At 46.9% G+C, this 13,342-nt stretch overlaps 1 long non-coding RNA gene across 2 annotated transcripts; it reads left to right on the top strand.

Annotated features, from left to right (window-relative positions):
- Positions 1-2,492: 2,492 nt before the first annotated feature.
- Positions 2,493-12,204, top strand: LOC146295669 (uncharacterized). Of its 2 annotated transcripts, XR_014753334.1 has the most exons (5): positions 2,493-5,157; positions 5,628-8,395; positions 9,029-9,233; positions 11,035-11,121; positions 12,093-12,204. It is a non-coding gene; the product is annotated as an uncharacterized LOC146295669 (long non-coding RNA). The 2 variants fall into 2 exon arrangements; XR_014753333.1 differs by lacking the exons at positions 11,035-11,121; positions 12,093-12,204 and having other exon boundaries at positions 9,029-9,288.
- Positions 12,205-13,342: the final 1,138 nt, after the last annotated feature.

The raw sequence follows: 13,342 nt of genomic DNA, 5'->3' as shown, positions 1-13,342 counted from the left end.
AATCAGAAGCTTGTATGGATGTTTCAAAACGAAGGTGCTGGTTGACTGCTGCACGTTTCCGTGGTAACTAAACACATCTCCCTTCAAACGCGTGTTTGATAATCACACCTCGTGAGAGAATTTGCATCCACATCCATCCCACTCATTCCTTCTGCCTTCCATAGCTCTGTGTGCCTCTTAGGCCAGAGGATGGGAGGAAGGAGCGAGGAAGGAGAGAGGAAGGAGAGAGGAAGGAGAGAGGAAGGAGAGAGGAAGGAGCGAGGAAGGAGAGAGGAAGGAGAGAGGAAGGAGAGAGGAAGGAGCGAGGAAGGAGAGAGGAAGGAGCGAGGAAGGAGAGAGGAAGGAGAGAGGAAGGAGAGAGGAAGGAGAGAGGAAGGAGAGAGGAAGGAGAGAGGAAGGAGAGAGGAAGGAGAGATACTCTGAGTGGGAGAGATGTCCTGAGAGGCAGGGTGAAAAAAGAGGAGAGAGAGAGAGGAGAGAGTGAGAGAGAGAGAGAGAGAGTGAAAAAGCGAGAGCAAGCACAGAGAGAGAGGAGAGCGAGAGGGAGAGAGAGAGAGAGAGAGAGAGAGAGAGAGAGAGAGAGAGAGAGAGAGAGAGAGAGAGAGAGAGAGAGTGAGAGAGAGAGAGAGAGAGAGAGAGAGAGGAGAGAGTGAGAGAGAGAGAGAGAGAGAGAGAGAGAGAGAGAGAGAGAGAGAGAGAGAGAGAGAGAGAGAGAGAGAGGCATAGGCAGATGGGTGTGTGCCTGTATTGTCTCCTCCCTACTGGGCTGCAGGCAACACACACCTCCTGGAGCGAGGAGTACGAGCAGGAACATCTCAAGGCAGTCCCCCGTCCCTAGTCCTTTCACAGGCAGGCCACGCCTCATCGCGTCCAGCCACGTCCCACTGTTGCTGTGGAAACAATGGTTCCACATCGCCATGGTGAGCCAAGTAAGTCATGTATCGTTGAAACAGAGTAAGGTAGAACCCCCTTCATCTCAACACCTTCTCCCTTGTAAAAGGTGTGAAACGATGTTATTCTTGTCACCCCTCATCCCACCCGTGCCCTTTGCAATGAGCCTGTGTGTGTGTGTGTTGTCTGTCTGGCTGTCTGAGACATTAGCTTTTCCTGAAAGGCCATGGACGTATTGGATGGAACAGCATTAGACAGAATAACAATCCTTTTGTAACCACATGGCTCTTGTATATTTGTACTGCTTTGTGTGTCTGTGCTGCGTGTGTGATTGAGCGTTTACCAGAGGACAAATGACAGTTACACAACAGCGCAGATATACAACCTGAGTGTGTGTGTGCATGCTCTCTCCAGGCCTCCTGCCCCTCCCCTCTCTGTCGACACAGGTGTTTGACAGAGGAGTACAAGAATAACATAGGGAAGTAGATCCTAATGAGGGGCCAGGTGGCTGAGTGGTTAGGGAGTCGGGCTAGTAATCAGAAGGTTACTGGTTTGATTCCCGACCGTGCCAAATAATGTTGTGTCCTTGGGCAAGGCACTTCACCCTACTTGCCTCGGGGGGAATGTCCCTGTACTCACTGTAAGTCGCTCTGGATAAGAGCGTCTGCCAAATGACTAAATGTAAATGTAATGACGTTGCAAACACACCAAACACCTCCTAATCCTCTTTCCTGACACACACACATGCACCTACCATCCAGTCTCACATACATACAGGCAGGGCTTGAATTAAGGTGGGGCTTGGGGGGGGTTTGACCCCCCTTATTAAGACTTGACCCCCCCAAAAGAGGAAAAAAACAGCAGGTCAGGGGTCAATACATATATATATTGTTCTTACCTGTAATTGTAAATATTACTTTATGCCCTGGAGAAGATTGTCATTGTATAATTTGCACTCTGCATACAGGCTACTCTGTCCCGGTGAGGTTGACTGCAAAGGCAGAAGCTGTCTAGGGTAAACAAACAAGTTATCGATTGGTGAAAAATTCGAAGTTTAGAAAGACAGAGATATACCATAATCACCCTTCAAAGGGGAAATATGCATATTAGTATTCAGGAAGGAGATGTTTCCCTTAAGCTTTCAGAAACTAAGTTGGTATTCAAAATCATTATACACTAATGGTTTTTTCCCCTGCATGGAAACTGTCTTTTAACCCCAAAGGTGCTGTGACATATTAAGATGCCTCTTTGACAATACCCTGTGGCATTTGCTGTAGAAAAATACCAAACACTCATGAAATTCCATGTTTTTAAATGAGCCACTTCTAATCAAATGAGTTCTGTGATTGTGTCCTGTAGCTGAGGCATGTTTGGTTATTTCAGACCGCTGATCTGTCCCACAACCCCCACTTTCCCTCCCTCCCTCCCTCCCTCCCTCCCTCCCTCCCTCCCTCCCTCCCTCCCTCCCTCCCTCCCTCCCTCCCTCCCTCCCTCCCTCCCTCCCTCCCTCCCTCCCTCCCTCCCTCCCTCCCTCCCTCCCTCCCTCCCTCCCTCCCTCCCTCCCTCCCTCATCATTAATTCATCCTGCAGAGTGTGGTAGAGTGTTGGTGAGGACTACACTTCAGTCATAACAAACAAGACAAAATATGAGCTCTCTGTGTGAATTATCTGTTACTAAGGAAACCTGCTAGGATGGCAAGTATCAAAACTCTGTTTACAGACTCATAGTATTTGATTAGTATCACAGCTGCTCATTACTCCACTCGTTCTGGACTCCTGGACGACGAGGGATTAAAGACATGAATCATTCTTCAAATGTGGCGAGGATATTCTGAATTGGAAATATCTCTGAATAACGTTCGGAACGTTCATTCTGCTCCAATGAGGTCACCCGTGATTGACGTGTGCTGTTCCGGGCCGTTCCGCTGTGTCACGTCCCTTCTCTCCCCGGTAACGAGTCAAAACCACTTGATGAGGAGGCAATGAGCGAGAGAGCGGCTTCTGACGGGAGTCACACACACTTCCATAATTCATGAAGTAGTTGGAGTGAAACCCCCACAAGTACTAAACCAGTGTCCTGGACACACATTTCAATCAGGCTCTGGATATTTATGCTTGAAAATTCTTCACTTCACATATCAAAAAGTTAGATTTCTCAAAGTTAGCAGCAAGTGGTTGTGTCCCAGCCTTGCTTGTGTTTTTCTACTCGTAGATGCAACTATGCAATCATCTCGTATTAGTGTGTCTCCATTGAGCATCGGTAGTGCTAATTTGTTTTCTCGAAATGGTTTTTTAATCTAAACTTCATGTGACATGTTTGGCAGTATTATTCAAGGTTTTTCGGGCTGTCTCTGCTCACTCGTGTCCCTCTCTCTGAAACAACTGGTTCTGGCAGGCTGTTTGTAAAAATGTCACAATATTGAGGGTCTCTAGGAATCTGTATGCCCAAACCGAAAGCCAAGTCATTACTGTCAGAGTAGATTTTATGTTCTCGTGTGTGTGTGTGTGTAAGTGTTGAATCTGTCCATCTCTGTGCGTGCGTATGTGCGACACACTTCAGTGTGTGTGTAACTACGTGTGTGTGTGTGTGTGTGTGACTAGAAACTAACGCCAGTGTGAAGCTCCACAGACTCGCAGAGCTGAACTGACACCGTCGAAAACCTTGTGTGATACGACGGCTCCAGCCCATAACCATCTATAATGCATGCCGTTTGCATGGCACCACCCAGTCCCCCGGGCCCCGGCGGTACAGGGCTAGTGACAGCCAGGAGAGGGCTGTCACCACGGCATGCCCACTCACGCTCCACCATGCTGGGGCTCCAGCATTCCGTCATGGGTCCCCAAAGGTTATATTAACTCATTTGAACCGGTGTCTGCTGTGTTCTGCTTTAACATTTACTGTACATGCAGTGTTTCCCACACAGAGACTAATTTGTGGCGCCACAGAATCAACACCGGCCGCCACATATTGCTTTTCGTTATTCTTTTTTTAAATTTTGTTCATGGAACCCTCTCCTCGAACAGAACCCTTTCCACAGACCAGAACAGAACCCTCTCCTTGGAACAGAACCCTTTCCACAGAACAGAACAGAACAGAACAGAACCCTCCCATCAGTACAGAACCCTTTCCACAGAACAGAACAGAACCCTCTCATCAGTACAGAACCCGTTCCACAGAACAGAACAGAACCCTCTCATCAGTACAGAACCCTTTCCACAGAACAGAACCCTCTCCTTAGAACAGAACACAGAACCCATTTATGAACGGGTGTTTGTTAGCCAGTCCTGAGCAGCACACATATACCAAGGCAAACTGTTCTATTTTGGAGAACATCATAAAGAGCTGGAGGGCTGTGTTTGTGTGTGTGTGTATAGATATATAAATATGTGTGTCTGCATTTACACCAACAGCGGAGCAAACGTCTCTGAAAGATGACTCCGCCCCCAGGAGTTGACAGGTGCTGAACACAGTGGACGTGGGAAGTTGTGGTTTTGGAACAACTCATCTCTCATCTCAGGAGTACTAACTGACCCCCTCTCTGAGTCCTGTTCCTCCCCACTTCTACAAAACTCACAGGCCTTCACGCGCTTCATTCCCCTGTTTTATTTTTTTTATGGATGAACTCACTCGACCGTATTATGTTTTCTTTAGCTTTTACTGAAAGCAACCTGGGTGTGGGGTTGTGTATGTGGCTGGACGGAGGGGCCTGAAATCTCTTGGTCCGCAGTCAAATGCTCTGCCGCTGAGCAACACCCAAACCCACAATCACACTGTTCAGGGTTAATGACAACTGAAACGGCTATTGCGCTATGTTTTTCTTTTAAAAGATTTGTGAACTGATAAGCTGAAATGGGAGCCGGTGGAGTCGTTTCCTTGCTCAGAGAGCGGTGGTGTAGCGGAGTAGCTGCAGTACAGAGGACTCTACAGTAGATGTGCACCAGCACGTGAACGACACTCAGGAGATCACTGTTGGCACTTCACTGCTGTGAACTGCCAATGCTAGGAAGCAGAATAACAGACCAAGGATTTGTTTGGTTTTGGTCTGTGTGTGTGTGTGTGTGTGTGTCTCTATGTTTGTGTGGGTGTGTGTGTCTGTGTGGGTGTGTGTTTTTGTGTGTGTGTGTGTGTGTGTGCATGTGTTTCGCCAAGGGGAACAAGTGACTTTTTGCTCTCCCTACAGTTGAGACCCGGGGCAGCGATGGCGCCGCTTGGCAGGAGGTCAGCGAATCCCCGTGCCCCCTGGCAGCGTGATGACGGCTGAGTGTGTAAGTGTGCGAGCGGGCGAGTGTGCAAGGGCACGAGCAGATGAGCGGGGAGACGAGATCAGGTCATGGGGGTGACAAGTCGTGTGTGTGCATGTGTTTGACGGGGGTGGGGTTCAGTGTGAGGGGTGTCCGGACCCCGCACAGAGGGGGGGCAGAGGTGAGGTTTTCAACATGACTGCAGTGTGGGCTCGAAGCACGACTCAATTCCCCTTAATGGGCTCTAATAGCCAAGTCAAGAATGAAAAGAAAAGAACTTTCCAGATCAACACACACACACACACATACAATATACACACATATGCACATACACACACACATACACAGTTTGGCTGCCACTCAGCCGTAGACAAACCCAACAAGCACAATCAAGTGCCAACACGTTTAACATACTGATGGGCACCAGTTTGGACAGGAGAAAAGAGCTTGTGTAAACGTCTAAATGACTTTGACCTGTGTCACCCTCTCCACAGCCCAGCGCCATTGGCTAGTCCAGTCAAGCACATTTCGAAGACCTCAGAGTCATATACAAGAGACAGCAATGAAAGAAACTTGCAGTAAATTAACTCTCCAAGAATGCCTCAGGGTAGACGAGTGAACTTCATATTTTCCAGACAACCCCTTTTAAGTGTATTTACGATTGTTTATCTTCAACAGTAATTATCAGCGTCGTTTCCAATATATAAATTGTACCCGGCTTCGTCTTTGTCTACTTCACAATCTATATTAAATCTGAATAGAACTGAAGAAATATAGAAAAGCCTTGAATCAAATCAACGCCTCTGTTACTTTAACTCCCAGAGCAATAACAAGGGATTATTAGATGGGATGATAGATGCTTTGGAGGGGTCACCTGCGGCCATTTTGGAATGGAGGAGGTCAAGCCACAGTGGCCAACCAGCCAGCTGTATACCGCGATATAATCAGAGCCTTTAAGATGCAAGAACACACCTCGGGGCGCACTGTGCTGTGGAACGTGAGTGTTCAACAACGCTTTCCAACAACCTTCAGAAATTGGGTATGCCCCTGTTCCTGGAAGTGTTTTCTAGTATGACCTTGTAGTTCAGTGCCTGACCTTTAAGAATCGATCCAAATGGCATCATTCTATCCTGGAGAAGGTATGGTAGGGTCATGGCATGGTCAACCTTTGTGGTATTTCTGTACATTTCCAAGTGTTTCTCTTTTAGTTTGGTGCTGAACACACAGTATTGTACTCTAAAGTGTACAGCATGTCAGAGGTGAAGGTTGAGCAGCCAAGCAAGGTTTTTAAGCATACTAACGCCTACGCTATGGTCATGGTACAGCAACATAGAGTTTCCATGCTTCCATGTGGATAACCAACATTGTCCTCTATGTTTTCAAGTTGAATTGGAGGTCGGGGTTGAGGTGTATGAACGGATTGCACTGTGGTTCCGGAGAACAGTCGTTCTGTCGTTGCAGAAAAGCTCAACTTACATCCGGCTGTGATGAGTGAGAATACCTCGGAGGCTAGGTCACAGGTTGATCTAGGAGCCCGGTGACCTGGTGACCTGGTCCTTGGTAGATCACAGCAGGTCTTATTGCTACCATGCACGTTTGCCTCCTGTAAGGCTTCAACCTTCTACAGGATGGAAATATACCCACTGAGACAAAGAGGCCGACCACAGCAGCTTGAGTTCCTGTGTGGCATCCGTGGGGAGCTGACAATGTTCCAGTATGGTTGAAGAAGAGAGGAGGAGGGAGAGAGGGGTGGGGGGTGAGAGAGATAGAGTAAGGAGGAGGAGAGAGGTCAGGTATGTGAGAGAGAGAGAGACAGAGAGAGAGAGAGACAGAGAGAGAGAGAGAGAGAGAGGGGGGCTTCTGTATTTGAAGGTGTTTACAGGAACTGTGAGGACACTGATGAATCTGTGTGCGTCAGACTAGATCTGAAATAGTAGAAATCCTCCTGACAATAAAAATGAAAGTGAACAGAGGCTATTTGGAGTAACTCTATTACAAGAGAGAACACGTTTTATTTGTTGAAGCAATGCTATATTTGGTCTGTGTGAGAAGAGGGATTGGGATTTGAGGAATTTGTTTTTGTTCAGTACCTGAAAAAAACAAATGTTCAATGGATAGATCTAACATATGTACCTTTTTCACCACAAACCTTTGATTCAACCTTGTGTTCTTATCATCGGCGTTTGTGACAGGCTTGTTTTTGATCTCATTCAACCCTGGCCTTTGTTACCTGATGGAGGCATCTTGTTTCCAAGTGTGTTGTAGTGTGTTGTTCCGCGTGAAAAATGGAGACTGAACAAATAAATGGAGAAAGTGAAACATGAGCCAGCCAATCAGCTCACCAGCCAGTCAGTCAGCCAGCCAATCAACCACCCAACCAGTCAACCAACCAGTCATCCAGCCAGCCAGCCAGCCAGCCAACATGGTGGAAACCAGCTGTGAGCTGACTTTGTGTGCAGGAGAGACTTACTCATATCCCAGAAGGCATTGCAGATTAGAGAAATCACAACGCTCAGAGAAAGCATTAGTCATATCCCAGAGTGCACTGCTCTGGAGAGCACTGTGACGCAGGAGAGCAGGCTATCATGGCTGGAATCATAAGTCTGAGATGAGTAAGTGTTTAGAGTGTACACCTGCATTGCTCAGGGACCACATCCTCAGGGGTTAGGAGAGACTCTGAGAAAAGCAGTCTGAATGCCAACACAGAACCGAAGTACGACGGGACACCGATGCAAGCTACGCAGCTCTAATATGCCACCTGATGTGACATTGCTGGCAGAAAGCAGTTCGTTCACAGAGCAAGCTCTCGATGAAGTGCTTACAAGAGCAACTTCTAATTCCACAAATCAAAGCAAAAAACACAAAAAACTCCACTTTTCTCTGACTTTATCGGTTTTAACAAACATTCTACTTGATGGAGCTTCATGAAGGACAGAGTGGGATCCGCCGACGCATGCTGTTGAACAACACCTGCAGAGGGACCCTCTTCAGATTCAGCCTTGGGTTGGTCCTCTGAAACGCAACCAGAGTTCAGCCTGCTGCTTCAGTCCACAGCTGTCAATGTTTCATGCCCATCTCATTTGTGTTTCTCCACTGGAAGATCAATGGAACAGACTTGGGTCTGGCAGTAGCCGTCTTCTCGCAATAAATTATAAACAAAAGGAGAATAAAAAAAGACCCAAGGAGAAAGGAGAAGACACACCTGGAGCAACTGGAAGAGGGAAAACAACCGAAAATGAAAGTGAGCTCAAAGAGAAATTAGGTAAGTATTTATTTTTACCCGACTTGTGGCCAAACTTTGTCTTAACTTTGGAGTGCTATCAGCTTAGTTTGTCAAGGCTGCGATGTGTGGTCAGAGGATGTGTATACAGTGGCCAGAGAGACACGTAATGTCAGTGTCAGCTTTCAGCTTTCGGGAAGGTGGTCTCACAGATCTCACAGCAGGTGGATTCTGTTCCACAGCCTGTCCTATTAATAGACCTTCCTTGCCTGTCTCTCTCTCTCTCTCTCTCTCTCTCTCTCTCTCTCTCTCTCTCTCTCTCTCTCTCTCTCTCTCTCTCTCTCTCTCTCTCTGTCTCACTCTTTCTCTCTCTCTCTCTCTCTGTCTCGCTCTCTCTCTCTGTCTCTCCGTCTCTCTCTCTCTCTAGACCCACCTCCACTGCAAAACCCCACTCTCCCCCAGTACATCTAATCCCCCCCCCCCATTACGAAGGCCGCTCACGTTGTCATCCCTTTAAACCGTCACACATTAACATACCTTTGATCGCTCACGCCCTACCTCCACCCACCCACCCACCCACCCCCATCTTCATTAGCAATGCAACCGGCTCCAGTTTTTTTTTTATATCTTTGTCCTAGTCAGCACTTGGAAATGCATTTCATAATTGCTTCAAAGTGGAATTCCGACGGTAACGGGAGAGGACTTTGAAGTGGAAATGCCCGGATCCGGGATCAGCGAGGAGACACTGACGCCAACGTCCACCGCCTCGGACGACGCAGAAGCCTCGCCCGCGCTGGCAGGAGAGGAGGCACTGGACGGAGGAGCGAAGAAGCCGACGGCGGGAGAAAAGAAGAGATTCGAATGGCGAGCGGACAAACGTGTTAGTTTTTCATTCAGATTTTTCGTCTGCGAGGCCGTGGCCGTCTCTGACTTTTATCTCGGTTTTAAAGGAAATGATGTTGTTTGCGTGATAACGCTGGTGTCAGATTATGAGATGGACAAAGGATGATGAAAGATTGAGAGAAAGTGGAATAGAGAACTGGAGAAAGGGCCTAGATGGGAAAGGTGCTGTACTGAGAGGGTTGTTAGGGGAATAGAGGACAGGGAGGGAGAGAGAAAGGAGTATGAATGATGAGAAATCATTACTCAAACCACCACAGGCAGGTAGATATAGAGATGGGTTTAAATTACCTGTGCAATAATAGAATGAGACTGGGGAGGGCTTGGGGTGAATTTAGAACCGACTCTGAACATCTCCCTCCAAACGGGGACGCTCCCCCTGACTCGGGCTTCACGGGGGGTTGTGTGTGTGTGTGTGTGTGTAGGCCAGTCCCTGATAAAGCAGAAGCGCTTTTCAACGTCCAGGTGAGCTCCCCTAAAACACATTTGCTTTGACAATCGAATCAAAACCTAATGTGTGGCCTCCCTCCTCATTCACTTTCCGGTAATTAGCATAAGCTCGTTAATTAAGCCACAAGGCACTCAATTATACTTCTCCTTTTAGCGTTGACCTAAATCTGAGCAAGAACACGTTGAGCCATCAGAAGGAACAATAGCCTTGGTGATCTTTGAGTAATTATCAATTACTATGCTAATTCATCACTCACCGTCAATTGTCCATCGCAGTCACTAAGCAGCCTCCACACGCAGTCCTTTGATGAATCGTGTGTCAGAATAAAGCAAAGCCGTTAAAGGGTCAACCGATGAGGTCGCGGATTGTTACGGCAAAAAATCTGGGCTGATATGTGAGGCCTTCTTGACATGGATTTTTCTTGTGTTGAAGGAGAGACAGAAGAGGGGACTCAATTTCAATACATTTTGATGTACTTTAATTGACTTTAATTCATGTTTACTTAATCATTTACCACCTTTGCTCAATAATGACTACATTTACTATTACTTATTTAGCAAACATGGCTTGATCATTCTTTAATGACTTAATAACTACCTTGACTTAATAAATACTTAATACGTTGTCTCTCTGTGTGTGTATTTACATACGCACATGGATCAGCAGATGTGTTTGTGTGATTATCCATGAACCGATGACTTAGGAGGGCCACTGTACCATCCATCTTAGAGAGAGATGGTACAGTGAGAAACACATAGACGAGGAGGGAGAGATGGATGGAGGGGGAGCTTGAACTCATTCATAATAAAGGTAAAGTCTTTGTTCTGCCCGGTGCCCCTCTGGTGAGAGGCTAACACAGACATGAGCCTGTCTCCTAGTGACAGCGCTCACTGATTAATTGGGCCCTAACCACACAGCTTTAAATCACAGACACACACACACACACAGACCAAGCGGACACACACTTGAACACACATATGGACCCCTAACCACACAGGTTTAAATCATACTGTTAGACCCTAGATACTCTCAAAAAATTGTTCCACACTGACCTCATTTTGGTGTCATCAGTGGAGTATAAACATAGTCCGATACACACACACACACACACACACACACACACACACACTCCGGCGGGCACACACAAGTGTGCCTTCTTATCATACCCTCATTTGACATGTGATCTCCATAAGTAAGACGAACCGAGGGCCATCATTAAAATACATTTCATTGTGCAGCAGGCCTATAGAAGCCTATGCGTCCACAGCTGCAAACTTAAGAGACCGCAAGCACCGTCTAAACTCGTCTTTTTCTCCTACGGTTCTTCAAGACGTCTTATCTGAATCAACCCTCTGTGGTTGAGTGGCGAGTTTCCCAACGGCTGGGTCTCATGGCTCTAAGGAGAGCTGACAAACATGTAAGCTGTATCTTACTGTCGCCCAACAGATTAACACCCCAAGCACTACTTTGAAATTCTGATTCTATGTTGCTTGCATCCCAGTAGGGAAAAAAATGCCTCTCTTTTCACATCTCTCCTTCTCTTTACTCCTCTCTCTCTCTGTCACCTTTGAACTTGCTGGACGCACTGCATGTCTACATAGCCTGGCAGCTGAGATGTGGTCGTTTTGCAATGTGCCGCGTAAAAATACACATTGTTCCTTAACTCTGACCTATTAGGGGCCGTTTAGGAAATAATGTAAACGCATGCGTGAACATTTCACATGTGAATGCGTTTCATATGTGTCCATACGAGCATTTCACATGAGTGGATGTGAGTTTTCAGTAGTATGAATGTATGTGAACGTTTCATATGTGAATGTGTTTACTAAGTGTTTGTGTAAGGACAGTCTGAATTATTTCCTAAACGGCCCATCATACTGACCGCTGAAATACTGTTATCACAACTATGCAGTTCAGATCCCTGATCTCCTGCTGTAGTTTTGGTTTGGACTAGCAGTATTGGTCTCTCGTTGGATAAAAGTCTGGCAAAATTGCTAAAACGTATATGTATGTATGTATATGTACATAAAACGTATGTACAACTATAAAGTGTATCTGCTATGATGACAGAACAGACCTACACTGCCAGGCCCACTTACTTTACTTACTTTACTTACTTTACCTCTCTCTCTCTCTCTCTTTCTCTCTCTCTCTCTCTCTCTCTCTCTCTCTCTCTCTCTCTCTCTCTCTCTCTCTCTCTCTCTCTCTCTCTCTCTCTCTCTCTCTCTCTCTCTCTCTCTCTCTCTCTCTCTCTCTCTCTCTCTCTCTCTCTCTCTCTCTCTCTCTCTCACACACACACACACACACACACACACTATCTCTCTTTCTTTCTCCCCAATTTCCTCTCTCTATCTCACTCCCTGCTCTCCTCCTTCCCTTACTTCGTAGTGAAGGAGGCATTTTCCCTTTGTTCTGCACCAGACTACTACAAGCGCTTCCATGTTCCCTCCACACCTTTCAGCAGGGCCTCCTCTCCTCCTTCTCTCCTCCGAACACCTGTTTATATATTGATAAAGGTATTGCCTGTGAAATATCTGGTCCTGTCGGCCCGTTATTGATCGCGCACGGTTTGATAATACTTAAAAGGAAAGAGACTCGCGCATGTCAGCTGTGCTCCGAAATAAATGCAGCCATAGATTTCCAATTAAAGGTGGTTGCTGGGGCTATTAGTTAGCACCAAAGGTAGTTGTCAGGGTGTGGGATGGAGCGGGAGCCTATAGCTGGGATGATATCGCCCTTGTGATAGGTGTATTTATCTCTCCCCAGACTCCGGCGACAAACCCACACAGTCTTCCAGCTAACGAGAGAGCAGAAGCCAATATGGAATCTCTCTATGGTGTAACAGCAGACGAAAGACACTAACGTTGTTATTCTACCGTGTTCTTTCCAGCGGTCTGTTCAGTGGCGTAGTGTAGATCTTTATACCGTAAGGAATTTACAACTTATGGAGATGTATCATTATTTTATTGTGGTACCAAGAACATGTGTTCATATTCAATCACTGCATGCATGTTTTATTCATATTTTCGGTTTGCCACCTGGTAAGCGACCCTGTTGACAGATACTGATAAGTCCGATGACTAGGTTGGATTTCAATACCCGCAAGAATTTTCCAGGACACGTTGAGAGACTGTAAGAGGACAAGGGGAAAGAGCAATCAGGACGTGTCTACTAGAGAACATACCAGATTGCTCCACCGCTCGTCCTGATTACAGCAGGATTCCGTCATTGGCACTGGCCTTGACATCTGTGACACCATCTGATCTGTATGCTGTTCATGAAACTTCTCAGCCCTGAAGCCTTACTCCAGCAGTGGAGAGGGGAGGCCACACACACACACACGCACACACACACGCACACACACACACACACACATGCTATACACACACCCTCAATACATTTTCCTGGGTGGTACTTGGAGATCCCTCTGTTATAAGGCCAGTCCGCCTCCTCAGTCTCACTCACGCGGTCGCTCTCTTGCTGTCGCCATGGCAACAATAGCCTTGGAGAACAGGGCTCCAGTCTTAGCTACAACCCCGACCCCCCTCCCACCACCACCACTAACACACACACACACACACACACACACATCCGAAGCCCCCCCTGACCCCTCTTTCACAAACCATTCTACCAAATTG

This window comes from Hypomesus nipponensis, chromosome 4 (genome assembly GCF_054491055.1).
Source record: "Hypomesus nipponensis isolate SF chromosome 4, ASM5449105v1, whole genome shotgun sequence".
Classification (NCBI taxonomy): Eukaryota; Metazoa; Chordata; class Actinopteri; order Osmeriformes; family Osmeridae; genus Hypomesus; species Hypomesus nipponensis.
This window is presented reverse-complemented; position numbering and strand designations above follow the sequence as displayed.